General features: G+C 35.3%; 1 long non-coding RNA gene across 1 annotated transcript; it reads right to left on the bottom strand.

The window, feature by feature from the left end:
• Positions 1 to 1,294: 1,294 nt before the first annotated feature.
• Positions 1,295 to 3,003, bottom strand: LOC127901437 (uncharacterized). The gene is made up of 3 exons (XR_008053584.1): positions 2,575 to 3,003; positions 2,235 to 2,298; positions 1,295 to 1,552 (listed from the first exon to the last, which is right to left on the bottom strand). It is a non-coding gene; the product is annotated as an uncharacterized LOC127901437 (long non-coding RNA).
• Positions 3,004 to 7,573: the final 4,570 nt, after the last annotated feature.

Raw genomic sequence — 7,573 nt, 5'->3', positions numbered from 1 at the left:
AGGCTGACCACATAAATAACAAACTCTGTCTCCAACACGACATTGGCCCTGATGATTCCTGCCACACGAAGGGCAAGAAGTTAGCTGGAAACTCCTAGAACGATCATCACGATATCCCCCGCTACTACGGTCGTACTGTCCCTGAGTCCTGGTATTACTCCCTACCAATGGTTGTACAGAACTATGACTAACAGCTTGTCTCGAGTCCCCTCTGAAGCCTGTACCCTGACTCCTTTGCATACTATCAGAATAACTCGTAGGAATACCCCCTCTCTTGGGCGGCCTACTACTAGAGTCACCCTCTGCCCAGCTCTGGCTACGCTTTTGCTTCAGTGCATGAATTCTACGTCCCTCTGCAATACTGTGCTCTACTCTCCTGGCTGCCTCAACTACCTCCCCAAACTCAGTATATCGTGATGCAGTCACGGTGGTACGAATCTCAAATCGGAGGCCATCCTCGAACCGTCTGCATCTCTCTCTCTCATCACCGACTACAGATGTAGCAAATCTAGAGAGATCTAAAAATTTCTTCTCATACTCCTCAACTGTCAGGGATCCCTGAACCAACCGAAAGAATTCACTCCGTTTAATATCCTGATATACAACAGGAAAATAATGATCGTAGAATTCCTTGCGGAAAATAACCCAAGTAATCGCAGCATGTCCCTGATATCGTCTCTCCACTGTCTGCCACCAATGGTAAGCTCTATCCTCGAGCAGGAAAGTGGCGAAGGATAATCTATCATCTTCTGGACACTTCATCACATCAAAAATACGCTCTAACTTAACAAACCATGACTCAGCCTCAGGTGGTTCTCCGAAACCATTAAAACTCTTCGTCCCTAAACTCCTCACTCGCTCAATAGTATTTGCATTACCGACATGTGCTTGAGTCTGATTTTGCACAACTGTAGTCATGATTTGAGCCAGCCTATCAAATGACTGCTCAATATTCGGGGCATCCCCCGGTGTCTGTTGTGCAATTCCATGCGTAGAGGATTCAACTATCCCCTCATTCGCGGGTTCACGTTCCCCCGCAGGTACACTACCAGAAGTCAACCCAGCTATTGGCCCAGTACGACCACGGCCACGGCCACGTCTACTACTACGACGAAGCATGATGGTGCCTACAAGAGATAAACTCTGACTTTAATAAAGATAAAACTTATTATGATTAAGACAGTAAAGTCTACAGAATCTAAAACCATGCTCTGATACCAACTGAAACGACCCGCCCCGAAACCCCCCAGGCGAGTCTATCTAGTTACATCAAAACAGACTTAAAAATAATATTATACGTAAAGAATCTGCTGAAAATTCGACAGAGTCTCCTTTATATATATAACACTCCCAAAGTACAAATATGAATATACAACAAACTCCAGTGCTCAACATACTCAACCAAAAATACTGAGTTATATAATATACAACCCCAAAAGAACAAGATGACCAAGATGTCCCAACAAAAACATTTATATACTCTAGCACCATCACGTGGCCAAGACTCAAAATATATACAGTCGCTGGGTCGGTCTGGTGTACCTGCAACCTCCTGGTGAGGGGGGGAAAATATAATAAAAACGGGGTGAGTTTAAAACTCAGTGAGATCAGTGAGTGGATAGTAGGTTTGAAAATTAATCTTTACTTTAAAAGAAATAAGCATATCCAAACACGGTTTCATTAAACCATAAGTGAGAAATCAGAAATAAATCATTAAATATTTAAATTAGATTACCAACCATAGAAATCATATCACCAAATCATATCGATTTCACAAATCTGAAAATCATATCTCATCATATCTCTGCATGCATAATCTAGTCCCCAAAGGACAAAAGCGCCCAAGCACACGGCCCAAAGCCTCTGTGTGTACTCAGACGGGCCCCAAAGGCCTCCTTACAATCAGAGCGCGCACCTCCCTTATTACCCCTCAGTTTGGCGGGCCTCCCTTATTACCCCTCATCTATATCACTGTACTCATATTCACATACCTCTTTACCACATTTTAAATCATACCACATTTGAATCCACTTTTCTTAACTTTCAAATAATATCACACTTTATTCAAAATCGATACGCAAAATTATTAACCAAACATTTTCATATAATATCAACAAGTGAATAAAATCCATTTCGAGAAATCATTAAATCAGCACATTTAAAAATACTTATTCCGCAACCATGCTTTACTATCATAATTAACTCTAAAAATAAGTTTCGTATATTCCACTCACAGTGACGGTGTTCACAGTCGGTTATCGTCTACGTCCGCGGACCGGTTCTCGCTCGCGGATCCTCCTAAATCAAGGAAACGACATAATTATTCTCCGTAAATCGGAATTCCGACTAAATATATGCAATAACTCGAAACGAACATTTATCCATAATTAACAACTCCCGTGACGATAAAATTACTAAAATGCCCTTGAGTCCGTAAATCATTAACATGCTCCGAAATCATAAATCACCGAATTATCCTCGAAATCGTAATTACACCCAATTCACAATTCTATGAATTACTAAAATATCCACAGGCTCATAAATGACAAAATTGCCCTCATAGTGTGAAATTACCAAAATGCCCTTGCCGGTCAACGGTCACCGGAATTTGGTCAACGCTGGCCAGGAAGCTCAAATCTTAAAGTGCCAATCACGCTGAGTTCAATGGTACCGGCGGTGAGCTCCAACGCGCGGCAACGACGCCGGAATCTAGCTCGACAGCCGTGAGTTCCAACAATCGACCGGCAGCAAAACGACGACTCTCGGTGCCTATGAATGGTCGGAAATGGAAGAGGGAGTCATGAGGAACAAAATCCAACCGGTGGTGTCACTCAAAACCGGCGAAAATCTCGGCGGAGTAAAGTGAAGCAGTCGCGGGTTTCAAGCTTCGATCGCCGGCGTTCCGGTTCGTTTTCGGCAGTGAGGATGGCAGGGGAACGACGGTCGGCTTCTAAGCTTCAGATCGGTACCAAGCTCGGCCAAAACAGTGGTCGGAAACGTGAAATCCGTCCGGGTTAAAGTCGCGGGTCGGGTCGGATCCGGCGGGTCAAGATCGGGTAAGTTGGCAGCTTCTCTCTCTCTGTTTTACACGTGCATGTGTTTCCTCTGTTTCCAACATATTCCTTTGCTTATAAACTCTTTCACCGCCTCATGCCATTTTACATTCACAGGTATTACAATATGAATCACTGTTTCCTTTCAATCACTGTTTGAAATAATACATGTAGTGAATCTTCAGTCCAGGATTCTGAACTATAACTAAGCTCTGGAATTGGATTAATAATACTGTTTCCTTTCAATCACCTTTACCTTATTTTATAAAAATTGCTAATGTTAATTAATTATTTATTTTATGAAAACATTAATTGAAGTGGCAATTAATTTTACATTTTTTCAAAGATTGCATGAACGGTTATTGTTATTGGTTAAGAGATTAACTTTGTCATTCGATCTCCCAATTTTTTCCTTTTAATCCCCAAACCAAATTTTGCTAAACTAATAATATATATCAAATTATTATAATTTAAATATGATTTTCGCTTCGAGAAACACTAATAATAAAATATAGAAAACCAATAATGTAAACGTATAAGATAAAAATTATGGTTAATTCAATCTGCCAGCTTAACTATGGTTTAGTGGTTAGATTATTTTTAAAATATATCCATGAAAATATAATTGATAAACACAAGCAATACTACAGTGATTATCTAAATAAACTTTTCAACAAATATTTCAATTGAATACAATAAACTGGGGAAGCAAAGTGGAATCGAGCTGATTAATTTAGATTAAATTTTTATGAAATTTTATTTATTTTAGTTTTTGTGAACTAATCGGTTCAGTTTAAGAAAAACTTGGGATTATTCATCACTTCATTCTGTGTGTTCTCGTACAATCAATCCAGTACATACATATTTTACAACAGCCAATTTTCATTTAACTTGGGAGCATTCATCACTTCAGTTTTACAGGGTCCATGGGACCAAGATTGCGAAGATTCCACTTGTCGGAACCCGTGAAAAGTTCAGAAGCGGGGACTACAAAGGAACAATGATGCTGAAACTATTCGCCCAAATCGAATCTGTAAGTGCTGGTGCTGAAGCTACTAATAATCAGCTGTATGTGTCATATTTTTCATTTCAATATATGTCTGCCTGGAACAAGTTCTAATGCGAATCTGATCGACTTTCAGGCTCCTGGTAAGCTTAATGTTGAAAATCTTGTAATTCAAACCGCCACTGCAGCCGCCAGCGCAGGTATGCGAATCTAATTTTGCAGGCTCTTCGTATGCTCAATGTGGAAAACCTTGTAATTCCATCGGTCCCTGAACTTGTCCCAATGTGGATCAACAAGTATGGATTTACCCACATTGAGAGTAATTTGATGACGGAATTAATCAAGTATAACACATTGATGTTTCCAAGCGCCGTCAGATTACACAAGTCCTTGGTGACACACGCCGCAGCTAGCGCAGGTCTTTCTCTATTTTCATAAATTTTCAAGCTCCAGCACTGTTTCATCATCTGTTTGACACACTTCTTTCAATTTCTTTGCTCTTTTATGTACAGCTACGAAGTCTGATGAGGCAAATAAGAATGGTACTGGGCTGGTTCGAGGAAAAGGCTACGAAAAGCTTGCATTTTTTGACTTGAACCTTGAACCCCCTAAAGAAGATGACGATGCTTGAATGGAAATGATGTAAGAAAGAACAAGTTCGTCATACGCCATTCAGGAAGTGGTGCGGCAAGGGCCAAAATATAGAAATCCCAAAATATAGAAGTCGTATAGTTCCTGCGAACGAATGAATTTGACAAAGGCAAAACAATAAAAATATGTTAATAAAAATCCCTTCTTGTTGTTTATATGAATGCAAATTATGGTGCTTTCTTGCCCTGATGGCAAAACAAGAAGATAATTATGCGATAATGTTTTGAAAAAACACAGAAGATATTATCCAAGACAAAAAAAATCACTTTTTTAATCAATGAACAGAGAAAATAAATATGCAGCATACCTTCTCGTGTCCGCCGCAATCCTCGGTCTTCGCGCAAATAATATAAATTTTTATTTCCCTATTATAATGTGTACATATTTTGTCAAACATAATTGTTATTGCTTGAAATTCAAACTTAATGAGAAAGAAAACGAAGGATAAAGAAATACCTATGCGTGGCTTCAACCGAAACATTCTGGTTAATCACTAATTCGATGTAATTCAAACACTTTGATCTCTCTTCTATACTACTGCTAAGAAGAGGCCACACTTTTGTTTCATAATCAATATGAAACGTGATGAAGTATTTGAGTAATTCAAATGGTCTCTCCATTCAATAGCTTTCACTGATTTTTAAGTATTCTGAAGAGCATATTGTTCATCTAGTTTGTTTGGCAAAAGCTTTAGAACTATAAGAAAGGTAAGGAGAGAAGATAGGTTTATGAAAGAGAGATAATATGCTTGTTAACTGCAACTTGAGAGATTGTAGGTGGCAAATTTATAGTGAAGTGTAGCCATTTATTATTATTTTATTATTATTTATTATTATTATTATTATTATTATTATTATTATTATTATTTGTTTTTTAGTCTAAGAATAACTAAATACTTTTTTCAGTAGTGCTCCATACCCTAAATTTTTTATTCTAAAAAATTATTTCAAATGATGTGGCATTCATCAATTAGTTCGTGAAATAATTCAATTAATTCACTTGGATTTTAGAAAAAAAATATTAACTACTTAATGAATGACACATCATTTAAAATAAAATTTGGGATGTCTATCATTACTCTACTTTCTCACTCATATAGCGACGTTTGAACTCACAATTCTTATTTTTCACTCAAGACATTTTACCAAATAAACTAATTTGCATCCAAATGATTTTATAGTAATTCAAGAAATTTACAATACTTAGAGCATCTCCAAAAAACTCTTCAAATTAAATTCTAATTCTTATTTGAAGAGTCATATCAATATTAAACACTTTAAAAGACACGTTAATTTAGATTCTTTAAATAAGATTTGTTTCTCACTCTTCAATATTGTCGAGTGAGTTTCTCCCTCTTCTATTAATACTTTATTATTATTTATTTAAAAGATAAGACTACAATAATTATTATTTATGTTTCCTTTCAAAAATATAACAGCAATTTAATTTAATAATGAAATGATTTAATTAAAATAATATTAACTTATTCTTCTTTGATAAGTCTTTTGGAGGAGATTGTATTTTTTCATATATTTATTTACCAGATCTGTAAGTAAATTGACATTTGAAGAGTAAAATCTAAAAAGTCTTTTGGAGATACTCTTATATTACAACTTGAATATTCATTTTAAAGAAATGATTTAATGGCAATCATCTGCATAAGATATGATAGAACACCGTATAATAATAATAATAATAATAATAGGGCTAGCGATCCCAATAATTGGATCTTAATTCGTATTCCAATTAATGTGACGTACCAATAAATGAGTGTCACATAAAATTTATTTGTACAAGTGTGGTATTTTATAATTCAAACCCTTTAATGAAATAACTAAATATTCAACTCATAAAAAAGAAAAACATATAAGAGACAACTCAGAGACATGGATAAAGACAACTGTGCAAAAGGGTATATGGGATAAGAATAATACTAGCACATTTAAACTCTTTCATGAGAGAACTAAATAGGGATAAAGATGATGATATTATTGGATTTTCTTTCCTTACAAGGAGGATTCTGTATGGGCAAAAATGGCTAGCCAATTAATGTTAAGACTAAAAAAGGAACCCAAAGAAGGGTAGAGATGACTATACAAAAGGGTAGATGGATAAGAACACTACTGTTATAATTACACTATTTTATAAGAAAACTAAATAAGAATAAAGATGATAAAAATATTAGATTTCTTTCTTTGCAAGGAGAATTCTAAATATGGGTGAAAATTACTAGCCAAATAAAGTATAGATTTTCTTTCTTTTTTAGTAAAAATAGAGTAAAATACCTCTAGTATAAATTGTGTGGTATAACTTAATTGGTTGGATTAAACAGCTCTTATTCCACTGATTTATTTTTATTATTTTGTATTTTCATTTAATTAATGAATTTAAACCATAGCAGTATGTACAAAATAAATTTGTAAAAGAGCTTGTAACTTTGTCATCACTTTTTTTAGGCAAATTTAATAATATGTAAATGAATCAAACCAAGGCGTTTTATTAGTTAAATTTTTGTTTCTAAGAATTAAAAAATTATATACCGATAGAATTAAGATATGAATATTTGCGTACTCATGTGACACAATGAGAAGATGTTATAATGCCAGATCATTTACTACATCAATTATAACAAAAATCTCACATCTTAATTTTGTGAGTGTAGTGCTGCAACTAAGAATTGAACTCTGGTTAGTCATCGTTATGAGATTTGCAATATTAGTATTTTTCGCGCATTATTATCATTGTTTTGAAAACTTTTGAACGGACATAAATAACAAAATACTCCTAACTCATGTATTGCGTACGAAAATAATACTAAACGTATGTACTAATTAAGTATCTTAAATAACGAAAATTTGATTTG

Source organism: Citrus sinensis, chromosome 3 (assembly GCF_022201045.2).
Source record: "Citrus sinensis cultivar Valencia sweet orange chromosome 3, DVS_A1.0, whole genome shotgun sequence".
Lineage (NCBI taxonomy): Eukaryota > Viridiplantae > Streptophyta > Magnoliopsida > Sapindales > Rutaceae > Citrus > Citrus sinensis.
The sequence above is the reverse complement of the archived record's forward strand: the minus strand, read 5'-3'. Positions and strand labels throughout refer to the sequence as shown.